Source organism: Papio anubis, chromosome 9 (assembly GCF_008728515.1).
Source record: "Papio anubis isolate 15944 chromosome 9, Panubis1.0, whole genome shotgun sequence".
In the NCBI taxonomy this organism is placed as follows: domain Eukaryota; kingdom Metazoa; phylum Chordata; class Mammalia; order Primates; family Cercopithecidae; genus Papio; species Papio anubis.
In genome coordinates this window covers 46,978,522-47,003,804 of record NC_044984.1, presented here as the reverse complement: position 1 = coordinate 47,003,804, position 25,283 = coordinate 46,978,522, and the positions used below count along the sequence as shown (strand labels likewise).

At 50.8% G+C, this 25,283-nt stretch overlaps 1 pseudogene; it reads left to right on the top strand.

The window, feature by feature from the left end:
* The window catches only part of LOC110740797, a 31,108-nt pseudogene extending 6,782 nt beyond the window's left edge, over positions 1 to 24,326 (top strand).
* The last annotated feature ends 957 nt before the right edge of the window (positions 24,327 to 25,283 follow it).

The window sequence follows — 25,283 nt, the reverse complement described above, 5'->3', positions numbered from 1 at the left end:
CTCCATCTCAAAAAAAAAAAAAAAAAAGAAGCAAACCATTAGACTTATTATGAAAAATAACAGCTCTTACTTATATACAATGTCTGCTCCCCAATGGCAACCACATTCAAGTTTTAGCCTTCTATTTTAAATTTTATATCCACATCTCTAAATAACATATTTATACTGCTACTTCTCAACTTTTCAGGTTTGAGCATTAACTATTGACTTCTCTCTCTGAAAAGTAAGAATTTACCTCTCTTTAACAACCATCCCAGGGCCACCATATTTCCCATCTCCCCTCATCCTGATAGAATTATTTCATTAATTGATATTCAGAGCAAAGGGGTATAGTATACTTCATTTAGTTTTGGGACCATTCAATCAATATGCTTCCCTACTTTCGCTTTTCCCAGAGTTAATGAATCATTCCAGAATCTCCCTCATTGATAAATTGATAGAACATGTCAACGATTCTATCAATTTCATCATCTGGAGTTGTTTTTCCCAAAGTCTCTCCCCGTTCCCACCTGGACTGGGTGCTCTCTAGACCTGATGCACTGCTCTCACCTTGGTGCCTCCCATCACCATCATGAGGCTAGGATTTGTCTCTTGCTGGGGACTTTCTATCTCCTACATTCTATCTCTTCCTTAGTTTACTTTCTAGTTTTGGTAGCTTTCTGAGGTTTGTGAGGAAAATGTGTTGAGAAAGTACACGTCTGAACTTTTTTATTCTCAAGACTAATTCATAATTTTGGCAGCTGTGGAATTCTGAGTTGTAAAATGTTTGCTCTCAGTAGTTTAAGGGTGTCCATTGCCTTCTAGCCACCAGTATCGCTGCTGAAAAGTCTGAAACCATCTGATTCTAGATTTCTTATGTGAAATCTTCTCCCCCGAACCATATGTTTGTTGTATCTTCCCTGTCCCAGTGAAATGACTTGACCTTTTGGAGATTTAGTGGACTATTGCATTAACAAGCTCCTATCTTTCGGTTCTGGAAATTTGCTCAGGCTATTTCTTTGAGTTTTCTTCCTTTACATTCTTTCTGTTTTCTCTTTCTGGAACTCTCCTTATTCAGTGCTGGAACTAACGCCTGAACTGGGTCTCTGATTTTCTAATCTTTGCTCTCCTGTTTCCTAGTGCTTTGTCCTTTTTCTCTACTCTCTAGATTTCTTTCATATTCTCTTCAAAGCTTTTTACTAAATTTTTCATTTCTGCTATCATTGTTTTAACTTCCTAGGGCTCATCTTGTTTTCTGACTACACCTTTTTTATTGCATTCTGCTCTTGTTTCCAGGATGAAATATCTTCTTTTTCTCTCTGAAGATATTAATAAAAGGGAGAATATTGGTATTAATTAATATCAATTATTTTTATTTATTTTTACTTTATTTAAATAAAATTTTAATACATATTAATTTTTAAAATAATATTTTTCTTTTACTATTTCCATCTTTCCATTTAGTCTCTGCTCCTAATTTTTTATTTTTTTATTTTTTGGATTGTTGTTGTTGTTGTTTGTGATCTGAGTTCCAATTTTTGTGAGAGGCTCTTCTCCAATGACTAGTGACCCACAGATGATTCACATTTCAGGGGGTGTCACTAAAGGCTAGTTGGTCACTCCATAAGCATGAATGAGGCATGTCCACTTCGACGAACTAGTTAAACTCTTCACATGGAGAAGTCACAGTGCCAATGTTTCGGGGTTTTTCCTTTCCAGTTGGTCACCCATAGAAAAGAATCTTCCAAATCGCTGCCTGGAATGTGCAAGCTTGGCTTCCAGCATTCTGGAAACAAAATGAGAAAAGAGGACAGAGGGGTCTCACCATTCAGTTGTAAATCCTCACTTACTCTCTTATCTTTTTAGTAGGTGTCTATGCCCTAAATAGGATGCGCTGTACCTTGTTACAAAGACCCTCTATCTAGCCATCTCCAGAGAATAAACCTCTGCTGAGGTGAGGAGGGACAGAATTTGGCTATTCTGAGTGGGGTAGGGGATCCCAAGTCTGAATGGCTTATTAAACAGACTTCAACCAAACCTCAAAGCTTTTTAAAAATCAACCTTATTGATTTAAAGTTGATTTAAAATCAACTTTACAATTTCCTCATGTCTCTGGGTACACTGTTAAATAAAACAAAATAACTCATGTGGTTACCACAAGGGCCTCAGCAACTCGGGGGCTCAAGGCCTGTCCTTTATCAGTCAGGTTCAATAAGGAGACAATACCCACACTAGTTATTTGAACAGAGTAAAGAATTATTAACTAAGGCTGGCACGGTGGCTCACATCTCTAATCCCAGCACTTTGGGAGGCAGAAGCAAGTGGATCACTTGAGCCCAGGAGTTTGAGACCAGCCCAGGCAACACTGCAAAACTCCGTCTTTACAAAAATTTAAAAAACTAGTCAGGTGTGGTGGTATACATCTATAATTCCAGCTACTCAGAAGACAGAGTCAGAGGGATGGCTTGAGCCCGGAGGTTGCAGTGAACCAAGATCATGCCACTGCACTCCAGCCTTCGTGACAGAGTGAGACCCTGTCTCAAAAAATAAATACATAAATAGAATTATTAACTAGGTTTAGAGTTGTTGACTGGGTAAGTGAAAAAGTAACTAGCTATAAAATATCACAGAACTAGCAGAAGTAGCTACCATAGCTAGGGCTGAGGTGACAGAGGGAAGAAGTTAGAGGTTACGAAAACTTGGAAACTTAGAGGAGGAGCCCCTGAAACTCAGACTTTTAAGGAGGAAGCCCTGCTTGGCAGGTGCTAAAAGCAGGGCCCTGTGGGCCTGGGACCCAGAGCTCTGAGAAAGGGGTAGTACAGTACCCGTACCAGGCTGGCTGGTGCTGGCATCTCCGAGTGGGAGGGCACAATGAGGCTGATTCTCCAAGTGTAGGGAAAACTGCCAACTGGATGGCAGGGTGAAGACACACTGCTCACAAGAACAGCAAAGAGACGGGACGCCCACAGAAAGCAACGCCTTGAGTCTCCCTCTGGCGCCCCCTATCTGCACATCCCAGGCAGGAGCCAGTTGACAAGGCATAGGTGAGCCACAGAGTCGGCTCCAGCACCCCAAAGCTGAGAGTCTGAGTGTGGGTTTGGAGCAAAGAGACAGTAACTCAGTAACTGTCACACTCATCAGCTGGCAATGCCACCTACTCTGCATCACATTTTCCCTGAGCTGATGAGACCTACCCATTTTTTTGGCATTTGCACCCATATCACCAAGGCTTCTCCAGCACAGCCCCTGAAACCATCAGCTGAGTGAGTCATGGGTTAAAGTAATTGAAACGCCCTGGTTTTGGCTTTCTGAGTGAGTCGTATAATACAAACACCTCAGTATCTTCCATTCCTACCATCATTCCTGGCATACAGCAGGTACCCTTTAAATGTTTCTTGAATAAAGCCAAGCCTGTATTCAACCATGTGCCGATTAAACCAAGATACTGTTGCCTAAAAAAGCATCAACTATTTTTTAAAATAATAATATGCTATTACGGTTTAAGTCTGGCATTCAAATTAGGGCAACCCTTTAGAAACACAGTTTGGTTAAAAGCCGTATCCATGAAGATGTTAATCATGGTATTATTTATAGAGTGACAGAAAGTAGCTCATGTGTTCTACAACAGAGGCGTGGTTAAGTTGTGAAACCATCTCTCATTAGCATAATATGTCTGCATGTAAAATCAGAGTTATGGGAATAGTGTTGTACTATCAAAAAAGTACTTATGCTTTGGGGAGGCTGGATACCACAATGGGTAGAGCAGAGATTTCAGAGTCAAAGATATCCAGGTTCCAATCCTAGCTCTATTGCTTATCCAAAGTGCAACTGAGACTCCCGGAGCCTTGGTTTCTTTATCTGTAGTGTCAGGAAAATGCCTACTTCCCAGGATTATGTTAAGGATTTAATGAGAAAGAGAAAACAATTTATACAGATCTTGGTACATGCCAGGTATTTCGTAAGTAATAAATGTTTTTATTGTCTTAAGTAAACATGCAGAATGGAAAGAGGTAGCAATATTACACTTACAATTATGCTTAAAAGAAAAACAGGTGCATTGGAGGAAAAAACTAAAAGGAAATGCATTTAAATACTAAACAATGGTTATACTGAGGGCTGGAATTATGATTGACTCCCTTTCTCTGTTTTCCAAATTATGTCATAATTCAGTATATATATATTGGGTCTCTGCCCCCAGCACCTGACACAGAGCTCCTAAACCCTTGTAATATCCTGAGTGACAGGGGTGCTAGCAGCACCTTTTGTTCTAATATTTAGTCTTCAATCCCTGTTCCTGACACAGAGCTCCTAATTTCCTGGACAATAGGAGTGCGGTTTTTGTTCTAATGAACTGACTGCCAGTGGGCTCCTAGATAGCATCACGATAGGGGCTGGTCATAAGAAAGGTCAATGTCTGATTAGAAGCTTGGAACTTTCAGCCCCCTCCCCCATGCTCTGGGGAGGAGAGTGGGGCTAAGGATTGAGTAATAATCGCTAATGCTTATGTGATGAAGCATCCATAAAAATCCCTAAACTACGAGGTAAGAGAGCTTCCAGGTTGAAGAATGCATCCACTTGCCAGGACAGTGGTGCATCACAGCTCCATGGGGACAGAAGCTCCTGCACTCAGGACACTTCCAGACCTTGTCCTATTTCCTCTTCATCTGGCTATTCATGTCTATCTTCTATAATCTCCTCTGTGATAAACCAGTAAATCTAAAGAAAGTGTTTCTGAGTTCTGTGAGCCATTAAGAGTAAATTATTGAACCTAAGGAGGAGGTTGTGGGAATCCTGGATTTGTAGCCAAACTAGACAGAGGTGTGGGCACCCAGTACTTGCAATTGACATCTGAAATGGGGGCAATTTTGTGGGACTGACACTTTAACCTGCAGGCTCTCCCCTACCCTGGGTAGTTAGTGTTCAAACTAAATTAAATTGTAGGACACCCAGTTGGTGTCTGCAGAGAACTGGAGAATTGTGTAGAAAACCCACACATTTGCTGTCAGAAGTGTTGTGCATAGAGAAATGGTTTTCCTTTGCAGATATTATTCCATGAAACTTGATACTTTAATAACAGCAAAACAGGCCGGGCACAGTGGCTTATGCCTGTAATCCCAGCTCTTTGGGAGGCTGAGGCGGGCGGATCACTTGAGCTCAGGAATTTGAGACCGGCTTGGAGGAACATAGAAAAACCCAGTCTCCACAGGAAAAAAAAAAAAAAAATTAACTGGGCATGGTGGCACGAGCTTGTGGTCCCAGCTACTAGGAGGCTAAGACAGGACAATCGTTTGAGCTTGGGAGGCAGAGGTTACAGTGAGCCAAGATCATGCCACTGCACTCCAGCCTGGGTGATAGAAGTGAAACCTTGTCTCAAAAAAAAAAAATGGCAAAATGTATCATTTTTTAAAAAAAGTTATGAGCAAAACATTCCAAAGATCAGGAAAAGTCAAAGAGCTGCTGGCCTGCCTGAATAATTTAGTCCCAGAGCTGTTAGATGGGGCTGGGAAGGCAGGCATTGTGCCAGGGCAGCAGCGGGGAGGTTTTTTGTCCCAGTACAGACGAAGGCACTTGTGCCGGCAGTGGTGCCTACACGGAGAGACTGATTTTACACACAGGTATGATGGAAGACACGCTTCTCACTAAAGGAGAAAGGATTTATAAATATGGTAAGGGAGGAACTGCATGAACCATGTGATCATGGGTTTGGTATTGGAGATTTCAGTGTGGCTCAAGGCCTTCAAGACAGACAGGCAGATGGACAGATGGATGGATGGATAGATAGATAGATAGATAGATAGATAGATAGATAGATAGATAGATAAAATATATACAGATTTAAATTGTGTAGATGTATATTTACATAAACACATATACAGATATGTACATATATTTGCTAACTCCACTGATGATCTTATTTCCTATAGAATATTGTTTATTCAATCAATAGATTACATTTTTTCATTAAAGGTCTCATTATTTCCATGTTGCCCACCACCCAAACAAGCCTTAGAGTTGCTGGTTTCAAATATTAAAGCTTAAAGGAAACATCCTTCCCCTGACTCCAGTCCAAGAATCACTGACAAACTGACCAACTCTCGAAAGCAATGAGGAGAGCTAGTGCCGGGATCTCGGTTTCTATATCCCGTTCTCCACCAAGAGAAACGACTGCTCCTTGGAAAAATGGCCAATACCACGTGTGGGACAGGGAAAGCACAAGATAAGCCAGGAACACCTTGTTTTAGAAAGCAAGGAAGTGCCTAAAGAATGGAGGGGGTATCGCAAAAGGACACAGAAGCCTGCTGAAGGAGTGACCCCTTGGCCAAGCAGGGAGATTTTTAGCACCAGAATAAATAATGAGGCCAGGTGCTGTCGTCCCAGCACTTTGGGATACCAAGGCAGGAAGATCACTTGAGGCCAAGAGTTCAAGACCAGCCTGGGCAACATAACAAGACCCTGTCTTTAAAAAAAAAAAAAAATGAGCCCGGCATGGTGGTGCACACCTGAAGTCCCAGGTACTTGGGAGGCTGAGACAGGAGGATTGCTTGGACCCAAGAGTTCGAGGTTACAGTGAGTTATGATCACATTGCTGTACCCCAGCCTGGGTGACAGAGCAAGACCCTATCTCAAAAATAAATTAACAAAAATAAATTAAAATTAATAAAATAAAACCAAAATAAATCATGAGTAAAATAGGAATCCCTGAGTCTATACTAATATAAATAAAAATATGAATAAATAAATGTAGAGAAGAAAAAGAGCTTTTTCTTTTTCTGTATAGAAGATGCCAACTGATAAATGCAGAAGTAATAGTGGACTTGGCAATTATCACAGTAATAATTAGGCCAAGAAACATCAATGATGCTAACACTAGTGGGAGGAAGTTTGATGAAGATCAAGATACTTACATAGTCTCAAAGGATCTCTCCATAAAGTGCTTTTTAATTACAAAGAGGAAAAACGTAAGTTACCTTGGAGAAGCCTGGCAGACACCATCTTAATCAAGCGATCAAAGTTAACATCACCGGTAATGGAACAAATTAAGATGGTGCAGGGCCTGACCGGATGCTGTAGGCAGAACACAGCATGGCTTCTGTGATTTTCCTGCCAGAAATGCAGAATCAGAATCTATTCATGAAGAAACATCACGCAAACCCCAATGGAGGGACGTTCTACAAAACTCAAGTGCCAAGGTCATGGAAATCAAGACGCAGGAACTATTTCAGATTCGAGAACGCTAACCAGACATGACAGTCGCACGCAACCATGCCTGACTCTGAACTGGAACCTTTTGCTCTAAAGGACATCACCGGGACAACTGGGAAAAACAAATGGGGTCTGAGGACTTGATGGCAGTAACGTATTGAGATGAAATCCCTGGTGTTAATGGCTGTGTTGTGGTTATGTGAGAGTGAGAATGTCCTTGTTTGAGGAAATACACATTAAACTATTCAGGAGTGAGGGGTCATCAGGCCAGCAACTTACTCTCAAATGATACAGAAAAAAAAAAAAAAAGTTCTTTGTACTATTCTTGCAACTTTTTCATAAGTTAAAAATTATTTCAAAGGGGAAGAAAAAGTCCCAAAACTTCATTCTGGCTGCGGCCGAAAGCTCTGAGTCTTTCTTTATCTCACTAAAGGCAAAGGTTGCAGCCAGTTCAGGTGGCCAAACCTGTTCATCCTGACTGTCTCGGGGCAGCCTACCAGGCGTGGGCAGACAAACACCTCCCTGTGCAGGGGTTCAGGCCTGAGGCTGGCCAGGGAGGGCTGGATGCTGGCTCTGGGCCAAGGCTCCAGTGAGGAACCTCAGCACTAAGCAGTCCAGGAGGAGGTCGGTCGCCTGTGGCCTCTGGGGCTTGGGATAGGAAGTGAAGCAAACCCGGACTTTTCCTACCCTCCACTGGGACCAAGACCTTCCCATCAGGCCCTGAAGGCTCAGAGAAGGAGGAGACTGGGGAAGGGAGGAGGGGAGAGGAAGAGAGGAGTGCCTTTGCTCTGGTATTGTCACATTATATATATATATATATATACACACACACACACACATACACACACATATATAGTATTTGTTTTATCTAAGTCACCAGACCTGTTGTCCTTGGCCCTCTATGCCATTTCCCCTTCACTGTTTCCCCAGCAGGGGTGGCAGGGGCCCGGCCGGTGCAGTTGCCAGTGGAACCAGGAGAGGACTGCCTTAGGAACCAGGGTTCAGTGGCCTGTCACTAAGGGTTTCTGAGGTTTGTTTTTCCCCCACAGCAAAGCTGCTGCTTCACTTTTTGCATATTTTAACAGGTTTGATGTTTTCCCTGGGATAATCCTACAGATTTCAAAAATGGAAAAGCAGTAAGCATTTGCTGATGCATATCTTCTCCATGCAACTGTGAGCTGCTAAAGGCAAGCACTGTGCAAACTCGCTTTTCTGTCCACTCCCTCCCAGTGCCTAATAAGGGTCGGTCCACAGCAGGTGCTCAATGAATGCTTTGTTTCTCTGTCCAGGGGTGTGTGTGTGTGTGTGTGTGTGTTCCCACACTGCCTTTTTCTGCATATCTGGGAAGCAAAGGGATAAGTCCCATCACCACACCACTTCCCTCCATGTTTCAGCCTGCAAAGGCTCTCTCTGAGGCACCTAATTCCTAAATAAGGTCGTTAATGTGTTTGACTGTTTAAAGTGGCGTGCTTTGCTCCTGAGAGATGGATAAGCCATCGTTATCTGCCATAAGAAACAAGAGAGACAATGGCTCCTAGAGATAAGGAGCCGGGCACCGGGCATATGCCTAGTATGGCTGAAACATTGACTTTTGCGCAGCGCAGAGAAGCTTGTCCCCACCCCACCCCACTCATGAGCACTGTCCATTGTACTGAACGGTCACAGTTTACAGCAACAGCGGATGATGGACCCCTGCTCAAGAGTCAGAGGTGTAGGAAAGAGGGTTAAAATAGGAATTTCCACTCCTCAGATGTTCTCCAAAGCCTGGTGGAAAGCGCATCTGGGTCCTCACTGGTGACTGCTAATATCTAGATAAAGAACAGAGGCTCTCAGGAAATCCGAGATGGGCTCTGGGCTGGCAAGCTAGATTCAGGAGCTCTCATGGAGGTGATGGGGTCCCCAGTTGACGGAGGTTCTGTCCCCAGAAGTAGCAGCAAAAGCAGCTGTGAAGGCAATGCCTTTGGGGGCTTGCTGGCCCTTTTCAGGCTGTGCTATCTGAAAAGCATCTACGCATCGTACAGCCCACGTCAACAACATTTCGGCCCACAGAGCTGGAATGCTTCATTCAGCCCCAGGGCCTTATCTTCTGAGATCCAGTTGCTAGCATCATGATAAGATGGCAGCCAGACGCCTGTCTGATCCTGTCTGGGTCCGGCATCTGACCCCAGTATGACCTCCCTCCTCTCCCACCTGGGCCTGACTCATGCTTCCAGAACAGGAACTCGAGGATCTCTGCTGCCCAGCCATAGCTGACTCATGGCTGGTCCAGGGGTTGCTCTAGAAGGGGTTCAGGGAAGCTGTCAGCTCTCAGGGAGGAGACACCTGTCATTTCCTGAGCACCTACCATGTGCCAGGCACCAGGCGCACCTCTGAACTTCTTTGGTATAATTAACTTGTAGGGGATTTCTGATCTTTCCTAGAAAGGAGAAAAGTGAGGGTCAGGCAGAAGTGAATTCAAAGGCCAATCTCATAGCACTGAGCACAGCCATCCACTCCCCCTCAGTGCACTCCCTGGGGCCAGCCAGCACCACCCCTGGGAACCGCAGTTTCTTTTTTAAATAAAAAAATAAAAAAATTTAAAAAAAGATTGGGCAAGGCGTGGTGGCTTACACCTATAATCCCAACACTTTGGGAGGCTAAGGCAGGCAGATCACTTGAGATCAGGAGTTGTAGACCAGCCTGGCCAACATGGTGAAACCCCATTCCTACTAAAAAATACAAAAAATCAGCTGAGTGTTGTGGCACAATCCCATAATTCCAGCTACTTAGGAGGCTGAGGCATGAGAATCGCTTGAACCCAGGAGGCAGAGGTTGCAGTGGGCCGAGATCGTGCCACTGCACTCCAGCCTCAACGACAGAGTGAGACTCTGTCTCAAAAAAAAATGTAGAAACAGGGTCTCACTATGTTTCCAAGGCTGGTCTCCAACTCCTGAACTCAAGCAATCTTCCTGCCTCAGCTTCCTAAAGCTCTAAGATTACAGATGTGAGCTACCTCACCCAGCCTCACCGTTTCTTCATTCATTCCTCCAACCCACATTTATCAAGGGCTTTCTCCCTTCTGCTTCGTGGCCAGTCGGTCCCAGAGGGCAGACTTCAGGAGGCCCACCAGCTCTCCTGAAGGAGCCAGGCTTGGCTGGGAAAGGGGGCACTTGGACCCCAAGTCCACCGAGGCAGAAACAGGTATCCCTACTCCCTGCAACCCTCTCTGAGCCAAGGGGTGGGGCTAGTGTGGCCTCCGTGGCTGCAGAGGGTCTCTGGCCTGGACTGCAGCATGGTCCTGGCAGCTCACTCCTTCACCCAGCAGATGCTTCGGGAGGCATCCTTGCTCTCCCCTGGCATCAGCCCTACAGTGGGTGAGCAGGTGAGGTGGCAGTGGCAATGAGATCACCTCTCATTCCTGTGGTTTCAGGTGCCTGGCTGATGTCAGGCCTGAGTGAGGTGGCAGCGGGGGGCAGGAAGTCACTGTGTCTGGGGCCGGAATGGGGGCCGAGGCTTTTCCTCAAAAGCTCATAAATTACTAAATATGTCCCCTTTCAGCACAGCCACACCCTGGGCCTGGGAGGATGCATCTCCTCGTGTAGACACAGACTGCTTCCCTCAGGCCCTGCTCACTGCTCACACATGCCTTTATGGCACCACAGACCTTCTGGGGACGAGGGTGGTCTCCTATCCCTCACACGTGCAGTGAATACACATGTGTGCACATAACTCACACAGGCAGATAGTCTCTCTGGGGCACACAGGTGCATGCTACAAGCAGCCTTGTGCAAGTGCCCACAGCCCCCTCCCACCTCACACATGTCCACGTGGCTTCATGCTATTCCCATGCTCACTGGTGTCCCCAGGCACAGACAAGGACACACTTGGCAGGGCACTTAAGTTTCTCCAAGTATGCAGGAAAACACATGACTTTGTGCTGTCGCACATGCTCCCAAATGTACACACTCACAAATATGCAAAGTCTGCAGGAGCCTGAATTCCATCACACACCTGCACACCCATGTGCACTCAGCACTCACACATACACCGCGGTTCCCAGGGGTGGTGCGCACTCAAGGCAGGAGGTACACACTCAAATCATGCACACCCCCAGACACACACGTGCATGCATGAACAACAGACTATGCCCAGGTGTCTACACAGCGTTCACATGCTCATGCCCACCAGTAGACATACAAGTGGGACATTCAGGACATCACGAGTGAGAGTACAGCAGGGAGGGAACTGCAGCTGGCAGGATGCTGCAATCCCCAGCCTCACCTCTGGGAGCCACTGTCGGGTCTGCCGCCAAGCCCCGGGTTTGGAAGGGCAGGAGCCTGCCTGAGGCACAATCCCACTGGCCTGAGCCAACAGGCAGCACAGCTCAGGCTGGACCCAGCCAGCCTCAAGGAGGGGAGAGGGGGCATCGTGGTGGCACTGGACTCCCTGCAGGGTATGGGATGAACTCTGCTCCTCAGTTGGGCAGGGGCTGCAAGAAGGAAGAATGGGCAGCTTGAACTCACGGAGGTGGGTCTGTGGTGGGGTAAGTGGATGGAATAGAACCGGAGGGTGGAGGAGGAGATGGGAAATGGTAGGGCAGGGGGTTAAGGAAGAAATAAAGGAGACAGAGGGAAGGACTGTGGGGAGGGAGACCAAAAGGTTGAGGACAGGAGGGGAGTGAGAGAGAAAAGAAGAAGAGAAGAAAAAGTGAGGAGAGAAGAGGGGCCAGACGCGAACAGAGCAGTTCAGGGGTGTGAGGAAGGACGTAGAGGGATGGGCACGCCCTGCACCGCCAGCCACCTCCCTGTCCTGCCAGCTCCATCCCCCGTCAGGAAAGACAGGCCAAGGCTCTGCTGCACTGTGCCCCTTCCCTTCTCCAGACCCAGGATCTTAGCATCCCTGGATTTTGACATCCAAAAGGCCGGGCTCAACTTACCCCACATGGAAGGCAGTGACTCACATAGATGAGCCTGCTAGAGCACCTTTTCCAGGAGCAGAGATCCACCAGGGCAGACGGGGGCTGCTTTCCCCTCTCCTGGGGCTGGCTGGAACACCCTACTCTTACCCCAACTCACAGTGATCCCCAGAGGGGGAGGCAATGTGGTGGTGCATTCTGCTCCAGCACCTGCCACCTGCCTGACACCCACATGGGGACAGCTTCCAACGGGATGCAAGTGGCAGACAAACGTATCCCAGGAGAGCAGGTGGGGGAGGCTGAGACTGGGGAATGGGCACCCCTCATCTCCCACAGGCTCAGCGGCTCCCTCAGGACATGGAGAAAGCTGGGAACCCTAAGACAGAACTGGAAGTTCTTGTTGCCTAAATCTCTCCTGGCCTGCTGCACATGGAACCTATTTCTTCCCATTCAGGGCCCTGCAGAGGCAGAAGATGAACAGTAAAATGCAAAGATCTGGTGACCTTCAGAGCTGGGTGAGTCCTGGGGTCCTCACCCCATTATGCCTAAGCTACAACCCTGTATTCCCTGTCCTCCCAGCCCTAAGGGTTCTGGTCCCAGTACGCAGGGGTGGCTCAAAAACCCACTGAGCTGCAAGGGTCTGAGAGCACCCCATGTCACAGAGGAAGAGAGGCGGCCTGGGACCTGGGATCTTGTTTGCAGCTCTTTATCATGCACACTCTCCTAGAACTCCCCAGTCCCTCCACCTCCTCCTGAAGTACTCCAAGAGCTGGTCAACACCGAGAGCCCACCTCAGGCTGTGGCATGGCTCTTCAGGGGGCCTGGTGGGTCATGGGCTTACCTCTCCCAGTTCCTGTGTCCCATAACTCAGGGCCCAGATGGAGACACTGTGACTGTTCACTAATCAGATAAATTAGTATGTAGGAGAAAGCCCTTGCAAGCTCTATTCTTCAGATGAGAACACTGAGGCTCCGCGAGGCAGCAAGTCTTTCTGAGGGCCAGTGGAGCAGATCACCCTGGGAGGCCTAAAGGAAGTGCTGGCGGAGCTGAAGCCACAGTTCTCCTGTCTGGTCTTCCAGTCCAGCCCTCCACCTCACCCTTCCCCCTCCCTCAGCCCTGCCCTGGGCTCCAAATCCTGACCTGATGGAGTCTTACCTGGGCAGGCCCACCTCAGACTGCCTGCTGCAGACCCACACACCCCATCCCCTTCTCCCTCCGCAGGAGCATGCCCCCGCCATCACTCCCCTGCTCCATGAAACCCAAAGGCAGACCCCCCGCAATCCTCCCCATTCCCATAGCATTGCAGCCCCTGCATCTGACCACATCCCTCCCTGCTTAAAACTCTTCAACAGCTCCCAGCTTCCCCTGGGACAGAAAGCTCACTCCTCATGTCAGCATTCAAGAGCCCCGCGGACTTTTCTGGCTTCATCTCCAGCCACCGTCACCCCCCACCGCCACCTCCACCCGACCTCTTAACACCCTGGTCTGCTCTCCAAACACACAACCGCTTGCATGTCCCTGGCTCACCCTGCAGGGCCAGCTATGTCTCACCCCCACAAAACTTCACATGGCCATTCTAGAGAGACCAAGTGCACCCCTCAGAGCTCCTGTAGCCCCCAGGCTTCCTCCCTTCCTGGTGCATATCCTCTGCGTGCTTGTCTGAATCCCCTCTAAACTGTAACCTCTCTGCAGGCAGGGGCCCTGCCAACCTTGCCAAATGATTATCCTTTGCACCCAGCACACCCCTGAACACCTAGTAGGTGTTTAAGAAATACTGGCTAATATTAGGCTCTAATTATTTCATTGATAGTGTAGTCTGGTTCCCCGCTCCATCCGCATGAACCGAGGAGACACTCAGTCGGGGCTGGGGGAAGCTGTCAGTCAAGTTCCCCTCAGCTTTCACCTCTGTGCTCTCTCTCTGGGGGATGGGCCTGCCCCCACCATGGGGTTCCCCAGCAGCGGTAGGCCCACCGCAATGCCTGAGGCCCCAGGGACTATCCCTGGGAGAATTGGCTTAACATCTTGTCAATGCCAACCTCCCCAAGCTCCTTAATCACTTCAGACATTACACAACTGATGGGTGACCAATAGGACCTGAGACCTTCCCCATCCCCTCTCCACTTGCCTACAGGTCCCTAGGGCCTCTGCAGAACCACCCAGAAGCCCCAAAGTGTGACATCACCAGTTCAACAGTCTTTCCCACTCCCATCACTTCCTGAAACAGCCAGAGCAAGAAGATGATGCATGTGAGCCCTGCCCTTGGGAAGCCTCCAGGTTGGGAAATGAGGAATGAGCCTGACACCCAGGACCCAGAGAGACCCAGGACAGAGGCAGGCCAGGAGGCAGACACGTGCTGCTGGGTGATGACGACAGCACCAGTAATCACGACTACTCCTTATTAAGTACTTACTAAGTGCAAGACTCCAAGCTAAGCAATTAATAGACCTTTTCTTGTTTAATCCTTACCATAATTCCATAGGGTGAGTATAATCCTTAATTTATAGTTTGAAAAAGGAGGCTCAGAGAGATCTAGCAATGTGTGCAGCATCACACAGCTAGTCAGTGGTAGAGCTCGAATTTCAATCCAGATCTGCCAGCTCCAAAGCCAGTGCCCTTTCTACCCCACTTCAAGCTCTAGATGGGGGTTTGTTAATTCCCTTACAAAGAGCCTCATGGGAGCCCCATTACCAATAACATAAGCCCCCCACAGCTGAGACTCCCCCGGGTGACCCCTGCCTGCCTTCACACCATTGCTCCCAGCACACCACCATCACACCTGAGATTTTAACACTGCCGTTTTTGAAGTTTACCCCTCTGAGTCTTGGCTTCTGCTGTTTACTCAGGCTCAAATCCAGCCCCACTTTACAGATGACAAAACAGAGAACTAAGAATGTTAAGTAACTAGCCCAAGGTCACGCAGCTAGAAAGCAATTGAGCCTGGTTAGGGCTCAGGTCATTAGAGCATCAAGTAATCAAGCATTAATTTGTGTTACAGACAATTACAGAATGAGAATTAGCAGGACATGTCGCTAATGGTGCAGAAGAAGTTAGGGGAGAGGAATCAGGCAGGCTCCAGAGTGAAGGAGGGCCAGGCTAGGCCTTGAGAAATGGGCAGGCTCTGAATGTGTGTTCTTGAAAGGGGAGGGCAAGAGAAAAGTACAAAGATGACAGCAAAGAGAGGGAGAGAGGAAGGGAGAGGGGGTTGTCAAAATTAGGGAGAGAATGTGGCATGGTGAACAGAGCTGTGACTGGGAGTCAGGAGACCCAGCTGTGTCCCTTCAACTTCCTGTGTGATCTTGGGCAAGGAAGGCCCTTCCCTCTCTGGGGGGTGCCTTGTCTATCAGTGAAGGATAGATGCACCTAGGTGGCCTCTGGGGTCCCACCTGGCCCTGACATCCCAGGAATTTTTGTGTTGCCATTGGACCTTGAAACACAGAATCTGACCCCAGACCCCTGACATGTGGTACAGGCTTGGACACCAAGGGCAGACAGGGCCAGCAGCTAACATGGCACCTGACAGGGAGCACCCAAGGGCTATCCCCATCCACACGCAGTCACTCACGTGCCCGTTCTCCTCCTGCATCCGTGCTACTAAGCATGTGTGGACTCGCTACAGTGGATCCAATCCTGTGGAAGCTAGAACGCAGCAGAGGCGAAAGAGTCATATACTCAAGGAAAGGCGTTTGTCCTCAAGGAAAGGCAAAGGGAATGGAGGTCCTTAGAGAAGGGGCAAAGAAAACTTCCTGAAAGTAAGGGTGGAGGTTTTCAGATTGGAATACATGGTCTGCCAAACTGGAGGACATTTGAGGAAAAAGAATGGTCCCCAATCAAGACAGCACTGCACCCAAACATAAAGTACCTTCCAGACCATCAGCAAAGGAAGCAGTCCTGTCTCAGGGGCCTGTGCTCACAGCAACAGACGCTGCTGGAGAGCTCAGAACCCGTGGAGGCAGAAGACGCCTCACTAGAGACTGTGGACACACATATCTGGGCACACACAGGCATGCACACACAGGTGCTCACACACAAGCCTGAACAGAGACCCCACCGTGGGCCGTCCATCCTCCCACTTCCCAGTTGAGCCCGGTAAGCAGCTCTCCCTCTCCAGCAAACACACCCCTCACGTGCCGATGACATGCAGCCCTGGAAGTGAGAACGTCTCGCTGTCTCACCTCGCTCCCTCTTGCTGCAGTTCTGATGTGCTTGCTTCTTTTCTGACTCAAGAGATGCCAAACAGAAACAGGCCCACCCACTTCTGTGTCCTGACTTTCGCCTTCTGGAACATGAACTCAGCTCTTACCTTTCCTACCTGTTTGACCTCCAGACCCCTGTCTTATTCACAACGGAATGCCAAATGATGGATGATGGGCACTCGGGAGCCCACGTGATCCTCCAGTGGCCAGCCTCACTGTGCCCTCCAGATTTATCCCACAGCCAGAAGCTCAGGGCAAGCACCAGCTGCTCTGCTGACTGGCTGCAAAAGCTCGGGCTGAGTTTCTGTGTTCTACAAGGTTACGGTGAAGATTACACGAGAACAGCCTGCAAAGCACTTAGCACAGAGCAGGGCACAGAGTAAGCCCTCGATGGTGAATAATACACTTATTATTATTATTTGTCCCTAATTTTAACTCCCTCTCCCCTTATCCCACCATCCCACAGGTTGAGTAGGAAGTCCTTTTTGAAGTCTAATCTCAAGCCTTCATGCCACGGATTGGGCCAATGTTCCACCTTAATTGGAGTCCGGGGACTGAGGCGGAAAAGGCAGAACTGGCTGATTGGAGGAGCCACGTCCCTGCAAGGGGCCAGGAGGGAGATTACAGAGGCGCCAGGCCCAGAGCTCCAACATGCACCTGCCGCCGCTCCAGGGGAGATCGGGGTCCTGCCAATTTACCCCGCCCCATGATCTCATGGCTGTGTGTGCCAGGCACTGGCTCAGGGAGCAGGTACTGACAGCAGGGCCTGGGCAAGAAGCCCAAGACAAGAAGACGGGAAGGCTGTGGAGAGCCGACAACAGAGCTGTCCCCATGGGGCTCAGACACGAGTTTCCTCCGGCCTCCACGTGTGACCTTTAGCTAGTGACTCACAGTCTCTGTCCCTCCTTCCAGGCCCTTCCATGCTCCCCAGTAGCCTCCCTGTGCTGCCCCCTCACACCAAAAGACAATGGGTGAGGGGAGGGGAGGCTCTCCTCCTCGCCAGGGGCCATTCCCTCCCCTGCATCTCTTTCTGCTGACCCTGAACAGGACACCCTTGCTTTAAAGCACAGGAAGTTCGCTGGGCAGGAGACTGGTAGCCAAATGCTGTCACTCCTGAGGCTGCCACAGGCATGCAACTAAATGCCAGCTGTAAAGGGCCTGTAATCCCCAAAGAGATGCCTCTCTCTCTCTCTCGCTCTCTGTTTCAGGGTGTCCGTAGAGATCAGACAGACCTTGAGTTAACCCCAATCCCAAGTTCTCCTGTGTCTTAACCCTCAACCTCTCCTTCCCCAGCCAATTCCTGGATATGTCTCTCCCCAAATTATCCCCTCCACTCACCCCAAAATCCACCACTGGGGGTCCAAAGACCCTCCCCTGAGCCTGGCTGGACAGACTGCAGCTTCTGGAACACAGCATGGCAGGCCTGGCTGGCAGTCCCAGGGGAAGGAGACGTCTGGTCCTGCTGGACCACCAGGGGCTCCCTTTGCCTCCTGATTATAGGAAGAGGCCTCCACATGGCCCAGAGCTCTGCCCTCAGGGTGCTCTCTCTGCTCCCAATCTCACTGTCTGCTCTCAGACTTTCAGCCCCAGCGCAGCCAGACACATGTGCCTCCTTGTCCCCACCAAGGATCTCCCCAAGTAAGTTCCACCCCTTCCAGCTTCCCGGCCCTGCTTCCTGGCCTACCCTTCCTACAGGGAGCCACCTGGGCTCTGCCTGTCTCTCCCTCCGCAGTCACTACCCCAGCCTTAGAGTCCACGTGCCCCTGCTGCTCCCACCTCAGACCTTGGCCTGGGAGACACCAGCCTTCCCCACCCTCAGGGAATTCCTCAAAAATCAAAAACCTCATAACATGGGTCCATCCACCATACACACACACACACATACACACAAACACACACATATACATGCTCTGTCCTCCCCTCCTAACCCCTGGCCCCCACCTCCCTCTCTGTAAGGAAACTGGGGAGACTGAAATCCCCTCCAGCCCAAGACCTCTATGAATCTGAGGTTTCTCTCCACAGCCTCAGGTCGGGGCTCCCGCCCCGGATGCAGCCAAGTCTGGAGGCAGGCTGACCACAGGGCACACACCCTCCTGACTGGCCTCTGGATCCTGAGGAGGGGGACAGCTGGCCTTGGTAGCATTCCCCACTCCACTTTCCAGAATCTCCCTCAGCCCCACCTTGGTAGAAGTCACACTCCCCTCTTTTCTCTCCCCAGCATCTCACAGAGAAGACACTTGGATGGGCCACAGGCCAAAACTGGGCCAAAACCCTGGAGAGGAGGACCTGGCTCAAGGCCATATCACATTTCCATGTCATTTTCCAGTGGCACCAACTGAGCTGGACAGGCATGTGGCTGGACAATCCCCACCCAGGAGGCAGGGCAAATTCCCAGAGTACCAGGTCACTGAGCCATCTCTGGGGTAGGGCTCCCAAGGACTGGCTGGTTCTGGAATGATGCCGCTGGGATGCCAGATGCCAGCTGCTCCCCCTGCCTGCCCCAGCCTCAAAGAAAGCCTTGTCCCTCCCAGACCATCACACATTCCCTGCTCTTGGAAGCCTTACCTGGTCAACCCCACCCAACTTTTACCACTTACTACACCACTTACTTCGCGTACCCTCAGCACTTCGATCCCAAGTTACCCTGTGCTCATTTGCCCTTGTTTACGTGTTACTTTGCAGATATTCTCACAGAGCTACACATGCCATGATCATCACTAGTTGCGAGAGTCTCCAGTGTTCATTAAGCCTATTTTGCTGGAGGATTAGTCCCTGCCCTTAAAGAGTGCCAAAGAAGACTTTGGGATCTAAGTCACATCTCCCCTGCTGCAATTTTTGTCCTTTTGATAATCAAGCAATCTCACTGATAAAATTCTCAACAAGGGGCAGCTCTCCCCATGAGCAAGTTCTTGCCTTGACTGCCAGGGAGGCCCCAGCTAAGGTTATACTGGGAAAGGAATCTCTGCGAGTACCTGTAAGAGGTCAGCTTCTCCTCAAAGGAAACCTCTCCAGCTGGTGTACTGCAAACCCTTCCAAGACCAAGTTCCCTTCTCCTGGCCTCTAGAACCTACCTGTGTGCCAGTGCTGTGTCCCCAGTAACACACACGAGTCTCTCCCTCAGAAGCCACAGAAAGATGCAGAGAGAGACCAACCTGGGATTGATTCTCCGCCCTAGCACTTACTAATTGTGTGGACATAACTGGTCTGGACCTCAGCTTTGCTATCTATAAAATGAGAACCATTTTATAGATATGAACACTTGAGGAGAGTCATAAAGATTGAAGTTGATCTGTGCTGTGCCTGGCACAGAGGCCTCCCTCAGTAAATGGCAGCCATTGCTATTGGGATGCCCCTACACCCCTTGCCCCTGCGCACCACTGGCCTTCACTTAGGCCCACACTGAGGATGTGGCTGTTGTGTTGGGGGAAGGAAAGAAAGACCATGCCTGGGTTGCAGGGCCCCCACCCCCAACTGGTCTGCTTTTGTGGGAAGGCTTTTTTGATGCCTTCACCCTACCCCTGGGCTGATTGACTAAGTGTCCAGCATCATGAGGAAAGAAGCAGGGTTCAGGGACACTTGCTTCAGCCCTGAAACTCATCCAGGCCTAGGTCCAGATGAGAGGCATGCCTGGGAGGCCTTCCCTTGTACCCTTGCCTGTCCTGCAGCACCCTCCAGCCTGCAGGCCACTCCTGGGTGGCATAGCACCTTGGATGTCAAGTGTGGGCCTTCCCAGGCACATGGCAGGAGGGGGCACTTGTGTGGGTTGTTGGTGGCAGGAAGGGATGTGTCTCCAGCTGGATCTGGGTTCTTCCATTTTGGGGCCTAGCCATGCCAGGACAGTGCACATGGGCACTTAGTGTGAATCTCATGATGGAGCAGAGGAGGAGCAAGGCAAAACCAGGGAGTCCCCAGGCCCCTGCTTCTGCCCTGCCCAGAGACAGTGGAGCAGGTGTCTCCAGCTTCTTAATCTCAATGCACAGTAAGAAATATATTTAACAGCAACCAACAGACACATACATTTACAAAACGATACTCTGTATTGCACTGGGATGGTTTTCTATCCTCACGACCCTCTAGTGAGTTGCAGATGAGTCTGAGAAATCCCGCTATAAGTAACGTAAGCAAGCCACAGTCCCTGGCTGGCAAGTGAGGAAATGCCCCACCGGGACAGGGACACTGAGGTAGCAATGAAAACAGCCGGTGCAACCACTCCTTCCTTTTCCCCCTGCTCAGCCCCTCATGGGTAAGGAGAGAAGCGGCCAAGCCGAGGACTCCATGAGAAAGATGCCGGAGCTGCCCCACTCTGCAGCAGGTGCTTCCCCTGGATTCTCACTAATCCTCACGACAGCCATGAGCACCAGCAGTTATCTGTTCCATTTTGGAGAGGGGGCAATGCAGGCTCAGGGGCTTTAAAAAGATGTACTGTGTGCTTGCTGTGTGCCGGCAATGTTCTGAATGGTTTATATAATGCACAGCGCTTATCTAGTCCCCAGAGCAGCCCTAGGCAGCCGGTACCGCTGCATCGGCACTTGGCAGAGCAGGACGCCACAGCTTCCCCAGCCCCCGGCTCAAGGTCTCACGGCCAATTGCAGACCTGCATCTCTCAACCCAGAACACCTTTAAGAAGCCCCTCCTGCCCCAGGCAGAGGCCTAGGCTTCCCTGCAGATCCAGGTGAACTTCAGCTAGGAGGCCTGCCTGTAAGTGGGGAACATCAATGGGAGGGAGCAGATTGAAAGCTAGAAGAGAATATGAATGAACAGCTATGGCTGTGGGCTCACAGAAAGGGGGCAGCCCCTCCTGCCCAACTCTCCTCCTGAATCCAGAGGCTATTTTAGTTTAATGTTGATCATAAAAGAAATATTGATGGTGTGGCTGAATCAGGCTCCGTGGTGGCCTCCATGCAGGTAGCCTGCTCTGGACCCTGTGGTTCCCTGGCTGCTCCAGATGCCCTCACTCCCCAAGGTCAGCTGCAGACCAGAGCCTCCTGGGCACAAAGAGCCCTGCTCAGAAGGGACATTTCCATTCGCAGAGGTGAGAGGTCCTGCGGGTTTCATGGTGGAAATGCAAAACCCTGTCTTTGGGACCTGATGTGGATCTGGCTGCCAGCGTTCAGGGTCACCTGTGGGGAGGGGCAGCAGCCACCCAGCTTTGCCGGAGACAGAGGGCAGGGCAAGACCTCGGGCTTCCCGCCCAGGATGCCATCAGCCAGCTGAAATTCCAGCCCACGCCGGCACCCCAGGGCTGTTGGGGAGGGGCGGGATTTATGACTTCCCCACCCCCCGCAACACCCCAATGGGAAATGTGTTGAGTTGGTCAACATCTCTCCGGTCACAGGGCCAGTGCTCCTGAGGCTCCTCAATGATGGGGCAGGAGCCAGGTCATTAGGCAGGGGAGACTGTCATTAGTGCGGGTGATGCCACCACCGCTCAGACAATGGCAAACAGTCATTAGCGGCTGTGTCACAGGGGTGAGGCAATGCTGGCTGGCTGGGGGTGGTGCTTCCCCAGCCACACACTCACACACACACACATGTTCACACACAAGGAGGAAGCAGACATGCTGAAGCACTCACTCCCACAAGGACATCTAGAGACACACACATCCACACGTGGGGGCATGAGTGTGTCCACACGCATTCACATGCAGGATGTGAGGAGGCATGTGCTCCCACGTGTTCACACAGTCACATACAGGAGCATGAGCAGACAGCCACATTTGCACACTCACATGTTCACACAGAGGAATGAGTGAGCACAGGGCACAGAGACACAGGTTCAAACACTTACAGTACAACAAATTCACACAGGCACACAGGCACACTCGCATGCTCACATTTCCACACTCACACGCAGGGGCTGAGGGACACATGGCCCAGAGAGGGCCACAGTGTCTGGGACACCCCCCCACACACACACCCCAGGGGCAGGGCCCTCGGATCCTCCCCACGCCAGGCACCCAGACACCCCCTACCCTGAGATAGACACACAGAGCCTCGGTGGCCCCCGAGGAGAGACCCAAAGACACCCTCTCATCCCACCCACTCCCTGCTTCAAATGATGCAGCAGCCAGGAAGGAAAAACCCAGTGAAGTGAGGAGGCAGCCAGGCTGCATGGACCTCGGCAGAGGCTGTGTCGGCTGTGCCGCCGCAGGGCTCTCCACACTCCCAGCCCTGACGGCCAGCACAAACCTGCTCCCAACATGAACCCCCAAGAAATGGGCTGCTGTAGGCGTGTTCTCTGCCCGCTTCCCTGTGGGAGAGGGACAGGAAGCAGGAGGCTGGAGTTGGAGGAGGAGGGGGAGAAGAGCAACTGAAACTCAGCCCCTGGCCCTGGGTTGAATTCTCACCTGTCCTCACCAGGCTTTCCCCCGCCAAGCTGTGGAGCTGCCCTTCAGAAAACGCAGGCAGGCAGTGGGAAGAGAGGCAGAGAAAGTGGCGGGCACAGCCACGCCAGGCCAAGAGAGTAGCCTGGAACCCAGCCCTCCGCTCTGGGTTCAACGTCTAGCTCCACCACTTACCAGCTGGTAGCATTAGCTTCCTGTGGCTGCTGTAACAGATTTCCATGAATTTAGGGGCTCCACGCAACACAACTGTATTTCTTTATTTAAATAAATCTTACTGGCTGGGCATGGTAGCTCATGCCTCTAATCCTAGCACTTTGGGAGGCTGAGGTGGGAGGATCACTTGAGGTCAGGAGTTCAAGACCAGCCTGGGCAACATGGTGAAACTCCATCTCTACTAAAAATACAAAACTTAGCCAGGTGTGGTGGCACGTGCCCGTAGTCCCAGCTACTCAGGAGGCTGAGGCATGAGAATCACTTGAACCCAGAAGGCAGAGGCTACAGTGAGCCAAGATCTCACCACTGCACTCCAGCCTGGGCAACAGAGCGAGACCCTGTCTCTAAATAAATGAATAAATAGATAGATAAATCTTACTTACTACTGCAGCTCTGGAGGCCAGAAGTTCAAAACAGTCTCACTGGCTGAAATCAAGGTGCGGTGGGGCTGCATTCCCCCTGGAGACTCCACAGGGGAACCCATTTTCCTGCCCTTTCCAGCTTCCCATGGCTGCCCACGTTCCTGGGCTCACTTCCATCTCCCTCACACCGCCTCAGTCTCCTGCCTCCCTCGTCCAGTTTAAAGGACCCTCATGACGACACTGGGCCCACACAGATAATCAGGATAGTCTCTCCACCACGGGATCCTTAATCCCATCTGCAAAGTCCCTTCTGCCATGTAAGGGAACATGTTCACGGGTTCCGGGGATTAGGATGTGGACATCTTTGGGAGGCTGTTATTTTGCCCACACTGGGACAAGTCATTTAAGCTCTCAGAGTCTCAGCATCTTCAACTGTAAACTGAAAATAACTCCTCCACATGGGTGGCCATGGGATTTGGAAAGCCACATGAGTCCTCAAAGCACTGCGCCTCTCATCCGGGCCACCTCAATCAGCGGCACTGCCCTCTCCAGCTTGGGCTTCCTGAGGATGGCTTTGAAGCAGTGTGCGCCAGGAGAGGGTGAGGAGGGACCCTGAGGCCAGTGAGGGGGTCCGTGTGGACTTGGGCAGGGGCCGACACTCGGCGTAAGGACTGGGAGGAACACACGGGGGTTCCCTGGATCCGGGCGGCAATGAGCCTGTGGTGGGGTAGCCACCCTGAGCTGAGGACACACAGCTGCAGGGACCCAGCACTCAGTCTCCTGAAATTGGCTGCTGTAGGCATGTTTCTCTGCCCGCCTCCCTGTGGGAGAGGCACAGGAAGCTGGAGGCTGGAGTTGGAGGAGGAGGGGGAGGAGAGCAACTGAAACCTAGCCCCTGGCCCTGGATTGAATCTTCTCTCCTGTCCTCCCAGGCTTTCCCCCGCCAAGTTGTGGAGCCGCCCTTCAGAAAACACAGGAGGTGCTGCTCCTGTTTATTCCTGCCCTCCCCTCCCTCATCTACTGCCATCTTTTTGCAGGGCCTCAAGGCCAATGGGCAGGCAGAGGCCCCAGACCAGCCTGCTATTACCCTGGTAAGTGCAGCCTACAGAATGATGACCCAGCAGATAAACCCCGCATAGAGGAATCGCCTGCTGGAAAACAGTCATTAGCCCCCGATCCCGCCCAGCACTGTTTGCCCTCTCAAGAGGTAGCCAGTGGCTGCTCAGAGGGGAGCTGGGGTCATTGGATTCCCACCAGCCGCCCTGCTCCATCCAGCGGCCCAGGCCAGGAGGCTGATCCTGAGCCCATCTATGCCCACTGACCCAGCCCGCCCCCTCCCTCTGCTCCTCACCTCATCTTCATTGGCTATCCACTGACCCAGCCCGCCCCCTCCCTCTGCTCCTCACCTCATCTCCATTGGCTGCCCACTGACCCAGCCCAACCCCTCCCTCTGCTCCTCCTCACCTCATCTCCATTGGCTGCCCGTCCCCAGCCCAGCCCAACCCCAGCTTTTATCCCACCCAACAGAGGGACAGCAAGGCCAGGGAGTGGCAGGGCATCTGGAGATGCTTATTTGGAAGTCCAACTAGTTCCCCTGAGCTTCAGCTGCTGCCTTTATCTGGCCTGATAATAGACCGAAACCATATTCTGCTCCCGGTTAAGCTATCTGTGAGCCTGCCGGGGTGGCAGCGGCACTCTAGCTGCTGAAGGATGAGGCGGGAAATCTGGGCGCAAACCCCATTCCTCTGCAAAATGGGAGTGCAACAGCCCCATGCCTGCCTGCTGGTGCTGAGGAGATGGCATTGGCCACATGAGCAAGCACTTGCTGTTATCCTAGGCACTGATGCTTCTTCCCTGAGACACGGTGGGCAGGGCTGGCCCCCGACTGGCCTTTCACAGACCAACTGCCTTGGAGACTCCCTGCCTGTCACTGCATCAAGGAATCCCCAACAGGTGCTGAAGGAAGCATACAGAAGGATGGGGAGGGGGAAACACAGCTTCCTGCACTTCGTTGGTCTCTGATAAATAGGTGCTGAACGCTTAACATTCAGTCACGGAGCTCCTACTATATGCCAGGCACTGTGCTCAGTGCTGGA